Genomic DNA, 23,050 nt, shown 5'->3' on the forward strand with positions numbered 1-23,050 from the left:
ATCCTGTACCCCAAAACCCAAACCTATCCCTAAACCCTAAAAATACCCCTGTACCCCAAAACCCAAACATAGCCATGAACCCTATAAATACCCATGTACCTCAAAACCCAAACCTACCCCTGAACCCTAAAAATACCCCTGTACCCTAAAACCCAAACCCCAAACCTAGCTTGAACCCTAAAAATACCACTGTACCCCAAACCTAGCACTGAACCCTAAAAATACAACTGTACCCCCAAACCTAGCCCTGAACCCTAAAAATACCACTGTACCCCAAAACTCAAACCTAGCCCTGAACTCTTAAAATAGCCCTGTACCCCCAAACCTACCCCTGAACCCTAAAAATACCCCTGTACCCCAAACCCCAAACCTAGCCCTAATCCCTAAAAATAACCTTGTATCCCAAAACCCAAACCTACCCCTGAACCCTAAAATGCCCCTGTACCCCAAAACCCAAGCTTACCCGTGAACCCTAAAATACCCCTGTACCCCAAAACACAAACCTAGCCCTGAACGCTAAAAATACCCCTCAAAACCCATACCTATCCCTAAACCCTAAAACTACCCCTGTACCGCATAACCCAAAACTATATCTGAACCCTTAAAAAACACAAACACCCCAAAACATACACCTCAGTACCCCAAAACATGTACACCTATACCCATACTTACCTTATCCAAACATTAAAAAAACATGCTTTTACCATTCATGCATTTACAACGAATTTCGTTGTAAATGTATGCGTGGTAAAAGCATATAAAATGTAATGCCATGCGTTATAATGGCATTGGGGAGTCATGGTACTTTCGTAATGAAAGTATGCGGACTGATGGTATGCAGAAAGAAAGTTGCGGAATAATGGGTGTTTACCCTCCCCCGGTAAGTACATTGGTGGCACGGCGGCCCACATCTCCAGCAACATGCTCACATTTTTTTACCACCCATTTGAAAAATGCACAGGTCTCTCTCATTGATGGCCAGCACCGACATACACTTTTAGACACACCTCCCGCCACAAGTTCTAGAATTGCAAACTTTGCAGCTGGGGAGCTACGTTCGAATCTCGGCATCAGCTCAACATCCTGTGATGCCAGGCAAATCGCTTTGTCTCCCCATGCCTACCACAAATGAATGTGTTCTTCTGTAATGTATATTGTGCTCATGCCATGTTGTCGAGTTCACGCTATATAATATTGCAAGGAAAATAGGGAAACTCGAGTTCACACACTACTGAACGCGCACTCTTAAGTACATCAGCAGTGCACTGTGAATCGGAGCGTTTCACAGGCCTGTCGCAGATAAGAAATGCTATCAAAACGAAATCCTACAAAACAATATACTACTGGCCGGCAGCAATTCATACCCGGACAACGTTGGGACGGGCTGCTAGTATATTTGAAAATGCAGAGTGTAGTACTTAGTACATCATTTCAATTAAAGCATTGCAAACGCAAGAAGAAGAATAGGACACAACAAGATAAAATCACAAACACACCTTCACTGGTCAAACATCACACATCGTCACTGGTCAAACATCTCACAATCATTCCGCTCGCATTCACACATTCATACAAAATACTCCGCACAATCTGGAGGGTTCAGTATACCAGTGTGAGAAGTAAGGGGGTCTGCTCTATATTCAACAAAAATCACAACAATAATTTCTATAGAACAATACACTCCAATTGGTTCACGATAGTCAATTCTATCAGAGACATATATTTTATAGAGGTGGTGTACAGGAAATCAAACCAAGTGCAGTACAAATCAGCACTAGAATGGCAGAGGCAGACCGAAAGAAAGAGGCCTACGCGTTTCGAATCCCAAAGAATCAAGAAAAATCGGGCCCAGTGTTTGGATGGCTAATGGAGGTACCTCCATTAGCCATCCAAACACTGCTTAGACAGGCCAATTTGAATACCAACTCTCTACTGACACTGGGCCCGATTTTTTTCTGGATTCTTTCTTTTGTTTGTGTTTTCTCTCCTACCTCTACAGGAGTCTCCAACATTGCACCTGTTTCTTTTCCTACATCTATGAGGGTAAGCTGTGTGTACTTTTGGTGGATTAGTGCTGGCTAGTGTTCTTGCATTTTTAAACAGCCCATATATAGGTTCCTGTTCTTTTCTGTTTTTCAGAATACTTTGGCACTGAGGAGAATCCCTTTTGACCCTCTGGGATTCGAAACATTTTTTCTATCTCACTCCCCCATTTCTATATCTCATCCTTTAACATATAAGTCACGATTATTTTTCATTGTGGGAGTTGAATTGATAGAAAATTGATAATAAAATGAAACTTTATTCCAAGTAGGGGCCCACAAATTATTCTTGCCCCCAAAATACTTAAAATGACAGTAGTCAGATTACATATACCTTGCAGGCCCGGGCCCAGGCATACTAAAGTCTATGCCAGCCCACAACAGATGTGAATTATACAATCATTTTAAGAGATAATGCTTAGATATAGGTGAATGCTGTACAATTCAAATATGCATGGCGTGCACACCATCAACCAGCCTCCTGGAATATGTGATACAATCAGCAAGCCTTTACTTTTTACTTAGCAAACGTTGTGCTGTTGGAACTTTAGACTTAACCCTATAAAAAGTGAAAAAGTGAAACTGTAAGCCTTGGAATACAAAGTGCACACAACTCTCTTATTGTGTCACACATAATGCAGGTTCCTTGCTTGACATCATAAAAGTGCATTATGGTGACAATGACAGTAAAGTGATTCGCCCTTTTCTAAGCTGCTGTAAAGACAGCAACACAATATGAAATGTATAACAGCTCCCTGATAATAACGTTTTTGTTAACAGCATAGGCTAAGCAAGATGATTTCCCATCCTCCTCCAAGAGTGTTCTCCACTGTGCTGAGTCCCTGATGATCCTGGGATCTAGTCTTCCTTGAATGGCAGTCCTTATTGGTGTACAGTGAGAAGCATCTACAACAAACCTTTTTTAAAGCTACACTAGATGGCGACTCTCCAAATTTTGTTTCTTAAAATACATTTGTGACTTACTAGAGGTTCACCTAAATCTAACTGGGTTGCAAACTGGATCATTATGTCTGAGTTTGATCATATTTTCTCCTTTTCCTAAAATGTTGTGTATTAAGCTATTATTTTAATTATTTGCTAAAATATGATTCTACATTTGACGTGTTGGCAATTCTGCACTTTTTAAACAATTATCGGGTTTTGAAAAAAAAATCAGGTTTGTTTTCATTTCAAAATCAGCCTGCTTGTATTGTTTGAATTGATATTGAGCGAAAGAAAATGAAATCGGGAGGAACAACCTTTCAAACTAAGTAGACGGAGCATTCCTAGTTGTAAAAATCTGCATTTGGAGTAATAGATAAATCTATGATATAATGTGAGAATGAAGCGAAAGTCGAAATAAAACACGGTAACCACTACACCAGCTAGGCCAATAGCCTTAATCAGTTAGACTTTCTGTGGTGGCTATAACTCTGATACTAGTCCTGAGGAAGAGCCTGCTCATTTTGCTTTGGGGTTGAAACACCTGCTTACTGGTCAAAGATTGCTTCAATGTCAAAAGTAATCAGCCTGTCAATGTGCAATTGTGCTTTTGACATATTGTTGTGTTTCTGTGTTTTTAATTGTAAATCTGTCAGAATTTTAACTGTTGCATTCGCCAAGCACTATATTTCTTGTACATTGTCACATTGCAATTCCATGTTCTGGAAATTAAAAATGTATTTATGTATTGTATCTTTGGCCTTCTTTTCATTTCACACATGCTAAAATTCAATCATAAGAGAGCCTTTTGAATACCCTGGTTCCCTTTTTGGACGAATGGGCATCACTGTTAATTCTTTGGACAATGTTAATTTAGCCATTGTCTGGATGTAGCCGTGGGCAAGTTGGAAGTAAAGTTACATAAATATTCAGCGTTGTGGAAGTAGGCAGCAGACTGGAAACGTGGCTCTGTAAGGACTTCCATGTTTGAAGACATGATTACATTATTCTGACAATTTTTTTGGCAGCCGAATATCTTTCAGGAGAGATTATCGAAATACAAACCTAAAAGTCTTCCCTCATATGCAGTTGTATCCTCACTTCTGGACACCAAAGTGTAAGCAAAGGAAAAATTCTACATATGCTACCTGAGTTAGCAGTTGACACTTAACCATAAATAAAAGCACATTAAATACAACCAACACAATAACAAGGCCCAAAGGGGTATCATGTACCATCTTGAAAGGAAAAAACCTGTTAAGTAAATGCTTATGCTCACTTTGTATAACGAAATGTTTCATGTTAGGAGATTCTTATGTGGCATAAATAGAATTTGGACTTAATTCCATTAGAGACAGAAGGGTGCATAAAGTTAACCAGAATAGTTTCATGGGCAGGCCGTCTAAATTTAATTAGATGTCGTCTGGGAACAGTCTACTGGCAAGCTGGGCCTAAAGTTTCTTAAACCTGCATGGGCATGAAAGCAGAAAGCCAACTACCAATTATGCATTTGCAACCATTTTCCTTCCCACTCTGGAACTGGCTACCATTCATCCTGAAGTCCTGGTGAAATATCCCTGCTCTGAGGTCATGCTGAAGGGATTCTGATAAGGGGCAGCTGAAGCTGTTACACATCCATTGGGCCTATTTTCCTCCTAACTTCCTGCCATTTGCTGAAAGGTTATTTGAACAGGCCGAGTCCATCTGAAGTACAGCAACGGACAACTATAAACCCCAGCAGATCGAATCAAGCAGAAATGTAACCCAACCCACAAATGTGTTCACATAATGCTCCTCACAAATTCACAAGAGGTTGTAACCGACCACTTCCAATACAATCAACCACTATACAGTGTACTACTCTATCTCAAACCAGGTAGCTAACAATCATTATGATTCACCAATAATACAGTAGGAAAAACTGTTTGTGTTGAGGTGGACACTTTTGTCTCAGGTCAACAATAATTCAAGAACAATTAAAGGTCCCTAAATAGGAAAGAGATTTGCTACCACACAAATTGTGGGAACGTAGGGCCATATTATCAAGAAAGGGCGATACATTATCGCCGCTTTTATCGGCAGGAAACTGCCGCTAAAGCAGCGATAATGGGTTTGATAATATGCCCTTGTGAATTCCCATAGAAGCCCACGTTAACACCAGAACCTGGGCTTCTATGGGAATTCAAAAGGGCATATTATCAAGCCCATTATCGCAGCTTTAGCTGAAGTTTCCTGCCGATAAAAGCGGCGAGAATGTATCAACTTTTCTTGATAATATGGCCCGTAGTTTTAGAAATGCACATTCTATAACATAACACAACATATCATCCAAAAAAGATCATGCCTATGTACTTCCGTTTTGTCCAAAAGATACTTATGAACAGCAGAATTGGGCAATATAGCTCTATTAATAAAACACTTTATTAATATATTTTCCCCTTTTCCATCTCAACCTTCCCTTTTAGGTCACAGCCTAACAGACAGCTCAGTTGTGTGGTATGCGAAAGACATCTTAGAGAGTTTTAAAATGTTGACCTGGGAATGCATATATGGTGGTTGCTCGCCATTGGCTTTGAGGTTTGTAACTCACGTTTTCTGGCTTTCCATTTGTTGGTTTTGTTTGCTTTAGGCTGTACAGCTCAAGTTCATACCTCCATATGCAAAAGTCGTGTTTACAGTATTCTTCCATGAACTCGTTTTCTGTAATAAACAGGCCTGTAAATCTTGTTCTTCTCTCCTCACATTTTTTGGCCATTCAAAGAGAGGTCAAATGTTAAGCTGTATCTTCAACTGACTTCAAAGTGAGAGCATTTACAGGAAAGAGGAATGCAGCATACTTTCTCAATTGAGCCTGCTTGTGCCCTTTCTTTCAATTTTATGTTAGACATTGCCATCTCAAAAGATATCTTGTTCTTCAGTTGCACAAAAAAATTGCCTTTCATTTGTGGGGCATAAAGTTCATTATTGACGTTGTCAGTGTGGATGGAAGCATGAACTTTTCTAAAATAATGTTTGAAAACTGTTACTTACAAAAAGAAACTTGTACTTATTTAGTCTGATGTACCAGTTACTTGACTTCTCTCGATTAACTTAAAAATAAATGCTTGCTGTTTTCAATGGGGGGGGGCCTGCAAAGTTCAGGAGCGCATACTAGTACTACTAAGATGAAATAGTTCTGCATGTGAATGAAATACATTTTTTGAATTTTTCATAAGTAACACATTGGTAGCAACATTCCTCTGTTTTGAGTCCATTTAATTTGGGAAACTATCTTTTTAGGAACAAAGTGTAGTGTAGTTCCTAAATTCCCAATAGGCTCTGCGCATTGGAATAACATATCCTATAGATTAGACGTAGGACTGAGGTCGACTAGGTCTCTATCGAAAATATTAAACTTAATAGTGAATGCCAGCTAGCTCAGAGGTCACTAGAAACTTTCCCAAATTCACAAGAAGGGATTAGTTTCTGACAACCGCATAAACATGACAACTTTGTTTCCCAAGAATAAGAAATATATCTCTAGAATCATGGAAACAATAGATAAGTATTTCACTCAGTCAATCGTGCATGCTTCGTTTCTACAGAGTTGGAGAGAAACAGAGAGACAGGTGTTTTCAATAAAAATGTTTATTGAACAGTCTTCTTTCTCATGCAAGAGAAGTGAACTGCTACAATCGTTATGCAGACTGCAAACTATAATGCATACAGCAAGAATAGTATTATAAAATAATACTGTAAAAGCATTTTGTAGTTTCTAAGCTATATAACAATACATACATAAATAACATTGACTAAAATACTCAACTGGTGTTTTTTAAAATACATCTACCCTAATGTACCTAACCTACGACTAGCATGCGGGAAAAAGTAAGTATTGTGTAGCATAGGTTTAGTATTCTTTGCCAAGAATCTATCCAAGATTTCTCTAGGTTCTAATCAGCTCCATACCTTAGTGAGAATGAAGGAGGTCTGGTATCTCTGTCTCGGGACTCGATTTCCCAACACCCCGCAAGGGGAGCTTGGAAACACTAGAGCTGGATTCTCAGCGAGAGAAAGGCAGCCTCTTGATCTGTGTGTCAGCTGGAGGGTCGGCTTCCTTCAGCACTTGCTATAGCGAGATGCGTCGGGCAAGTAGATAGTCAAACTGCTCCGAACCACTGCGTCTTGCTAGAGCAAGTGAAGGTATATTTATAACTTGAAGGCATCTAGGAATGCCATAGTTTGACGTAAAGTCGGGCATAATAACGTCAGGAATGAACCCCTAGGGAATAGTCGTTCTTTGCATAGTACATGAGTTCTTGTACAAATCAATATTTAAGAAAGGTGAAGTTCCCTAACTGCATTAGCCGATTATCCAAGAAATCATTGTGACGTTTGGTACGGGTGGAAGTAGTCATGCCTGTATTTGGTCTGCATGGGCTATGTCTAAATAGGGGCTTGATTTCTATACCTGTATTAGGGCAATGTGAATTGTACCTATATAAGGGCATGAATAGGGAAAATTCACTCGGAGCCTAAAACGCCACACAACACCCACTCCACTTTATTATGCACGACATTACTAAGTTGTAAACACATAAAACATATCTAAACATGATGTGTTTAAACCCCACACAAAATACATAAAAATGCATTTGAATTGGTTGTACACGAAAAGAGCATTTGTGTTTAACTCATTTGAAAGCAATGTTTCATTCAAAGCATATGGATGACATTTGAAAACGCTATCCGAATGAATCATTAAAATACATTTATGAATGGCTCTCAAATACAGAAGAAAACGTCGAGACCATTCCATGGCAGAATATATAAACTGTTTGAGTGTGGACGAGGTCAGATATTGTCTCTTTGAAGTTTTCAAAGAATTCTAGTTCTCTATGAATAGCTCTACTTTAAGCAGATTACTTTGTGCCCCCAAAAAAGTACACATTTGGAAAAAGGTCTGATCATAGAAAAATAGAGTTCCAAAGTTTAGTAGCTTGTTTTGAAAAATGAAGGTCGAATTCAGGGTCTCTCAGAACACTGTATGCTAACTTCAAAAGTCTGTGTCATTGTTTGGAGAAAACAGCAAATCTTCTAAGTTTGTAAAGAATTTGTCTACTATTGTAGGTGAAAGTTGGACTACCTCGTTAAGCAGATTAACCGCACATAGATGAGAAGCATCACTCGCATTAGCAATGTTCGAAGTAGAGCCTGTTGATCCACGTATCTCACCGTCTGCATTTTGCGTTGGTGAGATCTCAACGAATGCCGTCATCAGAATTGGTAGCCGCTCGCTGGGGACAGTACAGTGCATAAGCCATTACTGGCTCAAGCAAAGTATCAACTTCCATTGGCAGGACTGATGGGAGTGTCAGACAGATGTCCAGCACGCATTCTTCTCCACTTAGCAGGCATCATAGAACTGGTCAGATGCAATCTTGCCAGATTGGTCCGAATGATAGAAACCACATGGTATTCAAATCTCTTAAACAAGTCAATCCCAGTATTTGTATCATGGGCTCACGACACTTCATTGCCAGGAGAGTGTTCTCCAAGTGATCTGGGTGTCGATGATGAGTTGGCTTGCCAAATCGGAGCAGAAGGAGCAAAAATAGTATCCCTTCTGCGAGTCCCAAAACAATAGGCAGTCTGCCAAACACAGAGTGCATGAAGTTTGGAAAAATTCCTAGGACTGCTTCAAAAGGTGCTAACAGTCTTGAAAAAATCGTCTTAAATACATGTACAATACAACTCGTATCAGACATGTTTAAGATACGAACTAACATTTCTGAAAAATGTACAGGGCAGTTTGTAGTTAATAGGGTGTGTATCCGGCAGAAGTCCTTGCAAATTGCAGACCATACATACATCTCTTTGGCCGAGGTCAGTGGCACAGTTTTTTGTAAAAGAATGGCTTTCATTCTGCTTAAAGTATCAATTCATACAGAAAAGATGTTCAGTGAAGGCCATAATGGTGACACCCCATATGTCTTGGTTTTAGGAAACAGTACTTGCATACAGCAAGTGACCCTGGCTGACACAGTTACGAGATAGGGGGTTCCCGGCAACATGCCACAGCAGCTGTGATCATTCAACATAATGTAACTTCCATTAGAAAGCTGTCTAAAAATTGGATCAATCACTGCAGCTGGAGAACTTTGCAGGTGGCAGGATAAGTTGCTTGAAGAACCATCGCAGGCCCTGTGTAAATCAATACCCTGACATAGGAGTGTGCCGCTTAGTGCATTTTCGCAGTTTGTACCACTGAGAAACACTTCTTTCCCCCCACTCTAACATCTGTGTGTATAAGGTAAATCCCAGGATGTCTTGATGTATTCTTTACCCAACCTTTGATATATACCTGCTGGTATACGTTTTAAGCAATACTGAAAATGGAGAATTGTAACAGGCAGAGTGATGTACTGTGTATTATCCATTCTGTTGCTTGTTTCTCAGAAACAGTTAATGGCAATCTTTCCAATTTTTCAGTGCTCAGCACTGTATAGTCTGCTCCCCTCTGTGCAAGTGTGATTTGTTTATCTAAAACTAAATGGTTTGGCAACCAAGTCAAAGGTCAGGCGCACAGCTCTAAGTATAAGAATAATTAACAACTCCAACAAATCCAAGATGTGAACTCCAAGAGAGAAAGGTACTGGTTACCCACAGTGACCCTAGAAACCCCGGATCTCCAGGGAGTTACGCAATCAAAACAGTATCTCTCTGAGCTCAACAAAATTAAAGATTAGGTTTACAATTCACCCATCCAGTACAATGTCCAATAATATTTAGTGCAGAGATGATATCTTCCTTGTCAAGTAAAGTCTTTGATAAATGAAGATTTCAAAATTCCAATATTCAGTCTCCTTTATTGATTTTTCTTCACTCCAAATCACAGTTGTGTCAATAGATTTTCAGCCAACACGTGTTTCGTCTGATGCTAATCCTTGCATCAACAGACTTCCTCAGGGCTGAAACCCAAATACATTTACATTAATAATTGTACCAACTTATCGGGATATTATATTACCCATAACCAATTCCACCAGAAAAAATAGTGAAAGAAGAGCCAAACACGTCAGTTCAAAAGGCTACCAAAATTAACCATAGAACTAGAGAAAGAAAATTAATTCCAATATAACAGGTGTATCAAACACCAGGTGCTCACAAAACAATACTAGGTAAAAGTAGTCCCAAACGCACCATTCCATTACTAAAAGACAGAGTATCACCTCTAAAACACTTAAGTCTTACCAAAAGTAATGGTTCAAAAAAGGTTTTTCTAATCAGTCGAAACCAGTTTAGAAGAGCCTGAAACAAAGGTATACTTTCAAGAGTAAGTTTGTAATTTTATAAAAATTGAGCTATTACAATATATACACAAAGGTGCTTCTTGTTCACAGGTTTATATGAATAACTCACCTATTGTATTGTAGGTGTGTTCTCTCTAAGGGGTACATCAAATTCAATGCAGCAATGAGAAAGTCAGGATACACGAGTACGTGTACCTAAAAGGAACAAAATATTCATTGAGTATTTCACCATTAAGCATAATAGCTATTTTAAAACCGACAAGAATATCGAACTAAAGTGCCTTTCAAAATTGTATTCAGGCATGTCAAAAAATCGGTATCTCCAATTGCGCTAAATTATGCACACATAATCATACATAGACCGACATCGGCACTACTGTTAATCTGCACGCACTGTCCTCATTAAAGACAGTACGCGGTATCTACAATTGCGCTAAATTATGCACACATAATCCTGCATAGACCGACATCGACACTACTGCTAATCTGCACGCACTGTCCTCATTAAAGACAGTGCGCGCCATACCCTGCAACGGGATAATGTAACCGCATTCAAAACTCCGCCGGCGTTTTACCTGATCTAGTTGTCTCGGCGTCTCCTCTTCGGCTTCACGGCTTTCGCGTTCGCGTTCCGTTTTGGCGCCATATTTAAATGGCACAGCGCGTACTACCAGCGAGTCGCGCCATCTTTGGCGTGGCACGAAGATGTATAAATGTTAAATACGTCTTAATTAAAGTACATTGCTGCATCAATTTTATTTTATAATTAAGCGGAAAAAGTTGTATTATATTTATATGATTTTAGGGGTTATTTTAGAATCGAATCTCGCTATTTATTACGGGCGGTATTTACTACGTATAAGATACTATATATGTACAAAAGTAGAATATAAACCAAATTATCGTGCATACTCCTGTTCCTAGTCAATTATTAGTACAAAACGGGCCATGTCACGCATTTTAGTCCTTTCTTTGTTTCTTAAGAACTCTCAATGTCGTGATTACCATTATTTATAATCTGTATCTGTCTAAATATTCCACATTTCAGTAAAGCTCATGTGGACTGTGGGTTGCTGCGGGCCGGAATAACAGGCGTGGAGGCCGTATATATTGGGCTATGGTAGCTCTTTTATTGTTCTGTTTGACAAAAGTACGTGAGCATATACATAAAGAATTCAAGGGCGTAGCTTTGGTCGGCTCCCAGCTGTATATGGGCCAGAGGATCTTCCAGAGGTCTTCACGTCTTCCGGGCGTTGGGATGACCTCGGAGGGAAAACAGAGAAGCAGGGGTTAGTCCTTTTAGTATAGACTTCTCCGGTACCGTTACCAACACCGGGGCGTGCGGGAAAAGAGAGAACCGTGAGGAGGGGAACGGATAGGGATACAGAGGGGGAAGGAAGAAGAGGTGGGGGAGGGTAGAAGATAGGTGCTCTGGTGGTGGGGTGGGGGTGTAGGGAATATGATACAAGATTTACTAGTGAAGTGTCTCTAAAGTAGTTTATATACAGTGCAAAGGTGCTCTAACAGTGAGGTCTAGCTCTATACAAATATTTACAGGTTTCTACAAAGTGGGGACACGGAGACGGTAACACGGTACTCACGTGCCCCGCCGTAACTCTCCCGCGAGTTACGGCCGCTCTCCAGCCACCTCCTGAGGACTCCACCACTCCTCGGTCCAGACGTCCTCCAACTCTCCGCCTTCGATCCTCGCACTCCTCTCGCTCTCCCTCGATGGTTCTCTGCGCGCTGTCTCCTGCCACGAGTCGGCTATCGGGAACGCTCTCCTCTCTTCTTCGTCGTCTTTTGTAGTTCCGGGTCCTGGGATGGGGGCGGGACTTCCGGTTTCCCGGTAGGCTGCTTCCGGTTCGGGACTTCCGGGGTCAGGGCGCTCGTGAGGTTCCATTCCCGGGACGAGTCTGGGTTGAATCCGCTGGTTGGATGCCTGCAGGGGAAACAAAGAAGAAGGACTCCTGGTTGTCAGAGACGCAGGAGGATTAGAACCCGAGGAACCCTCGCTCGGGGGTCTCTCCGTTGAGGTATGTGTCGTTCCCCTTCCACATCCCCTTTCCCTAGCTATCCTTCTTGTGGGGGTGGAAGGTGGGGGGTATCTAGATAAGTAGTCTGCGTTTCCCTGCTCGGCCCCTTTTCTATGTTTTGTCTGGACTCTGTAGGGCTGTAAGGATAGAAACCAGCGTAACACCCTGTCATTATGTCCCCTGTTGCGTGCCATCCACTCTAGGGGTGCGTGGGCCGTGTATAGAATGAACTCTCGCCCGTCTAGGTAATAACGCAGGCTCTCAATGGCCCATTTAATGGCTAGGGCTTCTTTTTCGACTACCGCGTAGTTCATCTCACGGGGAAAGAGTTTCCTACTGAGGTAGAGGATAGGCCTCTCTATGCCTGACTGGTCTTTTTGGGAGAGGACCGCTCCCAGTCCCTGTTCTGAGGCGTCAGTCTGGAGAATGAAGGGTTGTGTGTAGTCAGGACTGATGAGAACTGGCTCGGACAACAGTGCATTTTTCAGATTCTGAAAAGCTGTCAACATCTGAGGGGAGGGTTGTCGTAGTAGGGTTTCTGTTCCAGGGCTTTTCTTCAGGAGATCGGTCAGGGGTACTGCAGTTTGAGAGAAGTTTGGGATGAACCTCCGATAGTATCCTAAAAGCCCAAGGAAGGCCCGGAGGTCCTTTTTGGTTTGGGGGAAGGGTATGGACTGGATGGCTTTTATTTTGTTATCTTGAGGTCGTATGACCCCCTTCCCGAGGAGGTAACCCAAGTATTTCACGGTTTGTGCCGCCAGAGTGGTTTTAGCAGGGTTAATGGTGAACCCATATTCACCCAGAGAGGTGATTACTCGTTCCAGATGGGACAGGTGTTCAGGCCAGTCATTGCTATAAATGACTATATCGTCAAGATAAGCTCCTGCGTATTGGGCATGTGGTTGCAGGACAATGTTCATAGCTCGTTGAAAGGTTGCTGGGGCCCCGTGAAGCCCGAAGGGCATAACTCTAAATTGGAATAGTCCGTCCGGCGTAGAGAACGCCGTTTTCTTTTTATCCTCGCTCTTCATGGGGATCTGCCAGTATCCCTTACAGAGATCCAGCGTACTGATATAGCGAGCCCGTCCAATGCGTTCTATCATTTCGTCTACTCGGGGTAGTGGATACGTGTCGAAACTTGATACTTTATTGACTTCCCGGAAGTCAATACAAAATCTTGTGGAGCCATCGGGTTTCGGAACGAGCACGATGGGTGAGTTCCAACAACTAACTGATGGCTCGATAATACCCATTTTCATCATCTCTTGTGTTTCCTCTTGGATGACTTTACGGCGGGCCTCTGGGACGCGATAGGGACGTTGTCTCACGACTTTTCCAGGTTCTGTATGGATCGCATGTTCGATAACTGTGGTGTGTCCCGGAGAAGTGGAAAACACCTTTTGTATGGGTGATAGGACTTTCCTGAGGTCTTGTCTTTTGTTTGGCGGTAGTTCCGGGTCAACACAGCTTATGAAGAGCGGATCCCCGGGGTTGAGCATGCTGGAGAGCACGGGTTGAGGTCCCTCCCATTTCTTGAGCAAATTTATGTGGTAGATTTGTCTCTGTTTACGGATAGGGTCTAGTTCAATCTCATATGTAACAGGGGTTACCTGTTTCGTCACCGGATAAGGGCCCTGCCATTGTCCCAGTAGTTTGTGATCGGATGAGGGTATAAGAAGCAGCACTAGGTCTCCGGGAACAAAGGTTCTGGGTTTGGCTCCCCTGTCGTATTGCCGTTTTTGTGTGGCCTGGGCGGTCAATAGGTTCTGCCTCACTATTTCCCTAATCTGGCCCAGATGAGTCTTAAGGTTGGCAACATATTCCGGCAGAGGTCGGGTACGGTCAGGCTCGGCTTCCCAGGCTTCCCGAGCCATGTCTAGGAGGGTTCTTGGGGGTCTTCCGTAGAGGAGTTCATAGGGGGAGTACCCTGTGCTGCTCTGGACCGTGCAGCGGATAGCGAAGAGGGCTAAAGGAAGCATTTCCTCCCAGCGACGGCTTTCTAGTCCCAGCAATTTCTTGAGAGTGGTCTTTAGAGTCGCGTTGTACCGTTCAACAAGTCCGTCGGTCTGGGGGTGATAGGCAGAAGTTCTTATTTGTTTTATACCCAGTTGCGAACACACCTGACGCATGAGAGATGAAACAAACGGGGTACCCTGGTCCGTTAATATCTCTCGGGGAAAACCCACTCGGGTGAAGATGGTTACCAGGGCTCTTGCAATGTTCTGAGTGGTGGGATGTTTTAACGGGACGGCCTCAGGGAACCGAGTGGCGTAGTCCACTAGAACGAGAGCATACCGACATCCACTTTTCGAGGGTAACATGGGGCCTATCAGGTCCATCCCCACCCTGGTGAAAGGGACATCAATAAGGGGGGGCTGAAGGGGGACTCTCGGAGGCCGGTATCGACTGTTCTTTTGACAGACCGGACACTCTTTGCAGTATTGGCTCACTTGTTTATGTATGCCCGGCCAATAGAATTTTTCCAGTATCGTTTGTCCTGTTTTGTCGTCCCCGAAATGGCCTCCTAACAAATGACTATGTGCTAAGAACAGTACCTTCTCATGAAAGGGACCGGGAACGAGCAGCTGGGATTCTTGTTGGGGTCCACCTTTCCTATACAAGAGACCGTTTCGTTTAAAGAAATAGGGACATACGTGCAAGGGATCCTCATTATCAAGGGCTCGTCCCCAGGCGTCCTGTAGTACTGGGTCTTCTTGTTGCGCTGCACGGAACTCTCGTCATTTTCCCAAGGATGTGGGTCCACCTGCACAGGATAGGCAGCGGCGTAGGTCCTTTTCTCTTTCTTCTTTTGCCCTTTTGTCTTCAGGACCTTGGTTGCGGGCTCTACAGGAGGAGGGTTTCGGGAAAAAGGAGCCTCGGACCACCATTTCTCCAAGGAGTTTGTGGCGTCGTGTAACAGTCGGGGAAGTCCATGGTAATCACTGCCCAAGATTACCTGTTCCGGCAGGTTGGGTACTAGGCCCACATTAAGGGGACTACGTTCTCCCGAGTACTGTTGTACCTGCACCCGGGTGGTGGGATATCTCCGGGTATCACCGTGTACACATTGGATGTCTACGGTGCCAGTCATCGGCCCCATGGGATAGGGCATTTCTTGCGGTCGTATCATGCTTTGCCGACAACCTGAATCAGCTAAGGCCATCATTGGATGTCCGTCGATCCTTACCAGACACCTGAAGGGAGGTGGACTAGCCTCCTGGGTGAGACACACATAGTTCCGAGTAAGGCCGACCTCCATCGGTTCTTCCTTTTGAGGACAGAACCGTGCAATATGTCCATAACCCCCACAATGGTAGCATTGAGGGCCAGGAAGGTTTGGTCTTGGGGTCACCGGGAAGGGAACAAAAGGAATAGGCTCCGGTTTTCGGGGTACTAACGGCCTCGGGGGTCGAGGATGGCTTCCATGGACAGTTCGTGCAGGATGTTCGTCCTTCTTCTGAAAGTCCTGTGCCCGGCTGAAGGCACTGGCAATCTCAACAGCGGTGTCTAAAGTGAGTCTTGAGTGCTGACGGACCCACTTCTGCGTAGCTGGGTGCAGGGAGGCCAAAAATTGTTCCAGGTAAATTTTGGCAAGAATTTCGTCTTTGGTGGATGTGGCGGGCTTCAGCCAGCGGTTGGTGAGGTCTTGGATGCGAAACGACAAGGCCCTGGGGGTTTCCTGCGGTCCTTCACGTGCCTGCCGCAGCCTTGTCCTGTAGGTCTCGTCGTCAATCCCAAGTCGCTCAAGGATGCACGTTTTGATGTCCTGGTACGGGGTCTGCCCTTGAATATTGGCCTGTTGGAACGCCGCCTAGAGTTCGCCCGTCAGCAGAGGCCCAAGGTAGTGGCTCCAGCGGTCAACGGGCCAAGCAGCGGCCTCAGCCAAGCGCTCAAAGTTCGTAAAAAAGAAGTCTGGATCCTCTCCTGGAACGTACTTCTGTAATACCACCGAGGGTAATGCAGTTGCGGGTCTCGATTGCCCCATGACGTCAACGAGCTTCCCAAGGGCTCGGTCTTGAGAGGTGCCCTGGTCTTTCAGGACATCGTGCAGCTGGCCTCGGTCATCCTCAGCGGTTTTAAGAAATCGCTCCATCATCTTCCCTAGGAGTTCCTGGCTTTCAGCGAGTTGTTTCACGGCGGCCTCCATGCTTCCGGATCCCACTTCTGACACCAGGTGTGGACTGTGGGTTGCTGCGGGCCGGAATAACAGGCGTGGAGGCCGTATATATTGGGCTATGGTAGCTCTTTTATTGTTCTGTTTGACAAAAGTACGTGAGCATATACATAAAGAATTCAAGGGCGTAGCTTTGGTCGGCTCCCAGCTGTATATGGGCCAGAGGATCTTCCAGAGGTCTTCACGTCTTCCGGGCGTTGGGATGACCTCGGAGGGAAAACAGAGAAGCAGGGGTTAGTCCTTTTAGTATAGACTTCTCCGGTACCGTTACCAACACCGGGGCGTGCGGGAAAAGAGAGAACCGTGAGGAGGGGAACGGATAGGGATACAGAGGGGGAAGGAAGAAGAGGTGGGGGAGGGTAGAAGATAGGTGCTCTGGTGGTGGGGTGGGGGTGTAGGGAATATGATACAAGATTTACTAGTGAAGTGTCTCTAAAGTAGTTTATATACAGTGCAAAGGTGCTCTAACAGTGAGGTCTAGCTCTATACAAATATTTACAGGTTTCTACAAAGTGGGGACACGGAGACGGTAACACGGTACTCACGTGCCCCACCGTAACTCTCCCGCGAGTTACGGCCGCTCTCCAGCCACCTCCTGAGGACTCCACCACTCCTCGGTCCAGACGTCCTCCAACTCTCCGCCTTCGATCCTCGCACTCCTCTCGCTCTCCCTCGATGGTTCTCTGCGCGCTGTCTCCTGCCACGAGTCGGCTATCGGGAACGCTCTCCTCTCTTCTTCGTCGTCTTTTGTAGTTCCGGGTCCTGGGATGGGGGCGGGACTTCCGGTTTCCCGGTAGGCTGCTTCCGGTTCGGGACTTCCGGGGTCAGGGCGCTCGTGAGGTTCCATTCCCGGGACGAGTCTGGGTTGAATCCGCTGGTTGCATGCCTGCAGGGGAAACAAAGAAGAAGGACTCCTGGTTGTCAGAGACGCAGGAGGATTAGAACCCGAGGAACCCTCGCTCGGGGGTCTCTCCGTTGAGGTATGTGTCGTTCCCCTTCCACAGCTCATAATTAAATTGTTTAAAAGTAAGCTTCAGTTTAGTAAATTAAAGAAAACCTACACTTGATAAAGCATCAGCATAATAGCTCACTCGAACCTATGATTCCAAAACTTATTATCTAGCAAGAAACACCAGACCCACGCCAGTTATATAAATTCGTGGACCAGTGGGTATACCTTTGTCCTGGCTCCTACACCCTAATTTCAACATTCTCATAATAGAAGAAATTAAAAAGGAAACATACAGAAATTGTTATTTCACACAAGGTAAAGGGGAGAGTCCATAGAGAGTGGAAGGGTAGAAAAGACCAGAATTGTGCACATCATAACAATTCTTCATTGTCAGTATAAATCATTTCATAAGCAATACTAATCTTTATCGTTCAGATTTCATTATTAGACAAATTAATAGATAGTATCTCTGAATTATCCTATGCATAGCTGTGTTATATATACACATTTATAGTGGAATATAGTGTGATTCATAGCGAATACATATTAGTTATAATTTGTGAAATTTTTTCAAAGATTTAAATAAATTCATCGATTTGCATTCATCGGTCAAGACAAAACAGAATTTAAAATTCACATTTTATGTGCATATCTTCATCAGCAGTGGGTGAATCCCAATCTGTTCAATCCCCTAAAAAATACTGTAGTTCAGAGTCTAAATTGAGGCCCTCCTCAACTGCTCTGAGTTTCATAATCCATCTTGCCTCACTTCGTCGTAGTTTAAGCACTCTGTTTCCACCACGTGCATCCATTATGACATGTTCAATTCCATGATACTTGAATTGATGTCTGTCTCTTTCCTCAAAATTCTGTACTATGTGGGAGGCAATCGGGTATCTAGTATCACCATTTTTTAAGGCTCGAAAGTGTTCAATCATCCTATCTTTAAGTCTTCTTACAGTACTCCCCACATAAATCTTTCCACACGAACAGACAATTACATACACTACAAAAGTAGTTAAAAGTGTTAACCAATTGTCTCTAGGTATCGTCTGTGGATAGCTGGGGCTAACTATATTGGCCATTGTCATACCCTTTCTAAATGTTAGTGATGGCTTCTCAGTTAGAAAGGCAGAAATATCTTTGTCATGCTTCAGGAGGTGCCAATATTTGTCAACAATAGAGTAAAGTTTATGACTACCTAAGCCAAAATTAGTAATCAATCTAATCTTAGTAAGTTTACCGTCTTGATTATTGGTGGTTTTATGTTTCAAAGTATCTGTACGTTTCATTGTCTTTGCTTTACCCACTGCTTTTGTCACTATCTCCTTGTCGTAACCCCTGTTTGCAAATCTTTTAGACATATCTAGAAGATTGTGTTCAAAATCAGAATCGTGTGAACAATTTCTACGGGCTCTTAGCATCTCCCCGTATGGGATCGCATTAATTTGACTTTTGGGGTGGCAACTGTCAGCGTGTAACAGTGCATTGCAGCTGGTTTCTTTCCGATACATCCGACTACACAATTTGTCCCCATCTACAAAAAGTTCAATATCCAAAAAAGTAAGTTTACATTTACTGTAACAGGTGGTAAATGACATATTAACATCATTTGTGTTCAGATACTCAAAGAAATTTTGCAATTCAATAGAAGTGCCCCTCCAGATTAAGAGACAGTCATCAATGTATCGTCCCCAGTAATATATGTGGTCTATCCACTGTGCGCCCTTGGTACCCCAGATCCACTCCGCCTCAAACCATCCCATAAAGAGATTCGCAAAAGACGGAGCAAATCTGGAGCCCATGGCAGTCCCAAGTTTTTGTCTGTACCATTTATTATCAAATAAGAAAATATTATTTTCAAGAACAATTTTAGTCATTTCCAATATCATTTGTGTATGATCAAAGTACTCAGCAGATCTTTTATTCAGAAAGCTTTCCATAGCTTTCATCCCTAGTCCATGTTCAATATTTGAATACAGAGAGACCACATCTAATGTTGCAATAATCATGTCTGACTCCCAGGTTACATCATTCATCAAATTCAAAACGTGTTTAGTATCTTCTATATGAGAAGACAGTTTCTCAACGTATGGTCTTATGAATACATCAATAAATTGCGAAAGTCTCTCCGTTGGGCCACCAATACCAGAGATGATTGGCCTCCCTGGGGGTTTCTCACAATTTTTATGTATCTTTGGTAAGCAATACATACAAGGGGCCTTGGGGAATTCTACCCTTAAGTACATATACTCATCATAATCCAAGATACCATTGTCATACCATTGTTTCAATCTCAAGTTGATCATCTCAGTAACTTGTAAGAGGGGACTAGAAACTTCTCTCACATAGTATTTGTCATTGTTAAGTTGTGACAAAACTTCATCATTATAATCTGTGCGATTCATTACAACAATGTTGCCACCTTTATCAGCCTTGCGTATAATCAGTTCTGAATTGGAGGACAGAGATTTTAAGGTCAACCTTTCTTGCTTAGTCAAATTGCTTGGTGGGTGAAATGAAAAACATTTATTTTCTTTGGCAATCTGACGATCTATGTCAAGATTGACTGCTTTATAGAAAGAGTCTATCATATTGCCAGCAGATAGTTGGGGTACCCATCTTGATTTAGTTTTAAGTCCACTGCTGATAGAAAAGTCTTGTTTAATATCTAGTTCATGTAAAAGGTTACTCATAGTAATTGGATCATCCTCATTCTCCGTAATTGAAAGCAAAAGTTTTGTATCATGCACTTCTTGAATAGTTATTTCATTAGGTAAGGTAGTTCTCGGTATAACATGTCTAGTATCTTTACTTGAAAAAATTTTTTTAAGTTTAAGCAACCTTGCAAATTTGTAAACATCTATCTTGGCAGTGTACCAATCAATACTCGTAGACGGACAGAATCCCAGACCTTTTTTTAATAGCGAAATCATACTATCTGTCAGTATACATGAAGAAAGGTTGATAATCTCTATCTCATTCATTCCAGTGCCATCTATTTCCAGGACCGAGTCCTCATCCCTACTCTTGTTTTCTCTCCTCCTTTTTCCTCTGGTACCTCTCCTTGTCTTGCCCCGCCTGTATCTCTTGTTCTCCCTATTGGTTCTCGATTTCCCATCCTGAACCGACGGACCTCCTGAAAAAAAGTATTGTCTAATATCTGACCTGTCAATGTCTCATCCTCATTCTCACTCGTAGTCACACTACTAGAGGACGAAGGGGCTTCTGAGCTAGAAGGTGTAGCATATTCATATTCATCACGTTGATTATAAAACAGGTCGCATTTTCACATTTGCACGTCGGTTTGATCACCTGGTGGATAAAGAAAAAATATCTAAAAGAAATGCTACACCTTCTAGCTCAGAAGCCCCTTCGTCCTCTAGTAGTGTGACTACGAGTGAGAATGAGGATGAGACATTGACAGGTCAGATATTAGACAATACTTTTTTTCAGGAGGTCCGTCGGTTCAGGATGGGAAATCGAGAACCAATAGGGAGAACAAGAGATACAGGCGGGGCAAGACAAGGAGAGGTACCAGAGGAAAAAGGAGGAGAGAAAACAAGAGTAGGGATGAGGACTCGGTCCTGGAAATAGATGGCACTGGAATGAATGAGATAGAGATTATCAACCTTTCTTCATGTATACTGACAGATAGTATGATTTCGCTATTAAAAAAAGGTCTGGGATTCTGTCCGTCTACGAGTATTGATTGGTACACTGCCAAGATAGATGTTTACAAATTTGCAAGGTTGCTTAAACTTAAAAAAAAAATTTCAAGTAAAGATACTAGACATGTTATACCGAGAACTACCTTACCTAATGAAATAACTATTCAAGAAGTGCATGATACAAAACTTTTGCTTTCAATTACGGAGAATGAGGATGATCCAATTACTATGAGTAACCTTTTACATGAACTAGATATTAAACAAGACTTTTCTATCAGCAGTGGACTTAAAACTAAATCAAGATGGGTACCCCAACTATCTGCAGGCAATATGATAGACTCTTTCTATAAAGCAGTCAATCTTGACATAGATCGTCAGATTGCCAAAGAAAATAAATGTTTTTCATTTCACCCACCAAGCAATTTGACTAAGCAAGAAAGGTTGGCCTTAAAATCTCTGTCCTCCAATTCAGAACTGATTATACGCAAGGCTGATAAAGGTGGCAACATTGTTGTAATGAATCACACAGATTATAATGATGAAGTTTTGTCACAACTTAACAATGACAAATACTATGTGAGAGAAGTTTCTAGTCCCCTCTTACAAGTTACTGAGATGATCAACTTGAGATTGAAACAATGGTATGACAATGGTATCTTGGATTATGATGAGTATATGTACTTAAGGGTAGAATTCCCCAAGGCCCCTTGTATGTATTGCTTACCAAAGATACATAAAAATCGTGAGAAACCCCCAGGGAGGCCAATCATCTCTGGTATTGGTGGCCCAACGGAGAGACTTTCGCAATTTATTGATGTATTCATAAGACCATACGTTGAGAAACTGTCTTCTCATATAGAAGATACTAAACACGTTTTGAATTTGATGAATGATGTAACCTGGGAGTCAGACATGATTATTGCGACATTAGATGTGGTCTCTCTGTATTCAAATATTGAACATGGACTAGGGATGAAAGCTATGGAAAGCTTTCTGAATAAAAGATCTGCTGAGTACTTTGATCATACACAAATGATATTGGAAATGACAAAAATTGTTCTTGAAAATAATATTTTCTTATTTGATAATAAATGGTACAGACAAAAACTTGGGACTGCCATGGGCTCCAGATTTGCTCCGTCTTTTGCGAATCTCTTTATGGGATGGTTTGAGGCGGAGTGGATCTGGGGTACCAAGGGCGCACAGTGGATAGACCACATATATTACTGGGGACGATACATTGATGACTGTCTCTTAATCTGGAGGGGCACTTCTATTGAATTGCAAAATTTCTTTGAGTATCTGAACACAAATGATGTTAATATGTCATTTACCACCTGTTACAGTAAATGTAAACTTACTTTTTTGGATATTGAACTTTTTGTAGATGGGGACAAATTGTGTAGTCGGATGTATCGGAAAGAAACCAGCTGCAATGCACTGTTACACGCTGACAGTTGCCACCCCAAAAGTCAAATTAATGCGATCCCATACGGGGAGATGCTAAGAGCCCGTAGAAATTGTTCACACGATTCTGATTTTGAACACAATCTTCTAGATATGTCTAAAAGATTTGCAAACAGGGGTTACGACAAGGAGATAGTGACAAAAGCAGTGGGTAAAGCAAAGACAATGAAACGTACAGATACTTTGAAATATAAAACCACCAATAATCAAGACGGTAAACTTACTAAGATTAGATTGATTACTAATTTTGGCTTAGGTAGTCATAAACTTTACTCTATTGTTGACAAATATTGGCACCTCCTGAAGCATGACAAAGATATTTCTGCCTTTCTAACTGAGAAGCCATCACTAACATTTAGAAAGGGTATGACAATGGCCAATATAGTTAGCCCCAGCTATCCACAGACGATACCTAGAGACAATTGGTTAACAGACAAACGGACAGGATTTTACTACTGTGGTAAATGCAGCTCA

This window comes from Lissotriton vulgaris, chromosome 11 (assembly GCF_964263255.1).
Source record: "Lissotriton vulgaris chromosome 11, aLisVul1.2, whole genome shotgun sequence".
NCBI lineage: Eukaryota > Metazoa > Chordata > Amphibia > Caudata > Salamandridae > Lissotriton > Lissotriton vulgaris.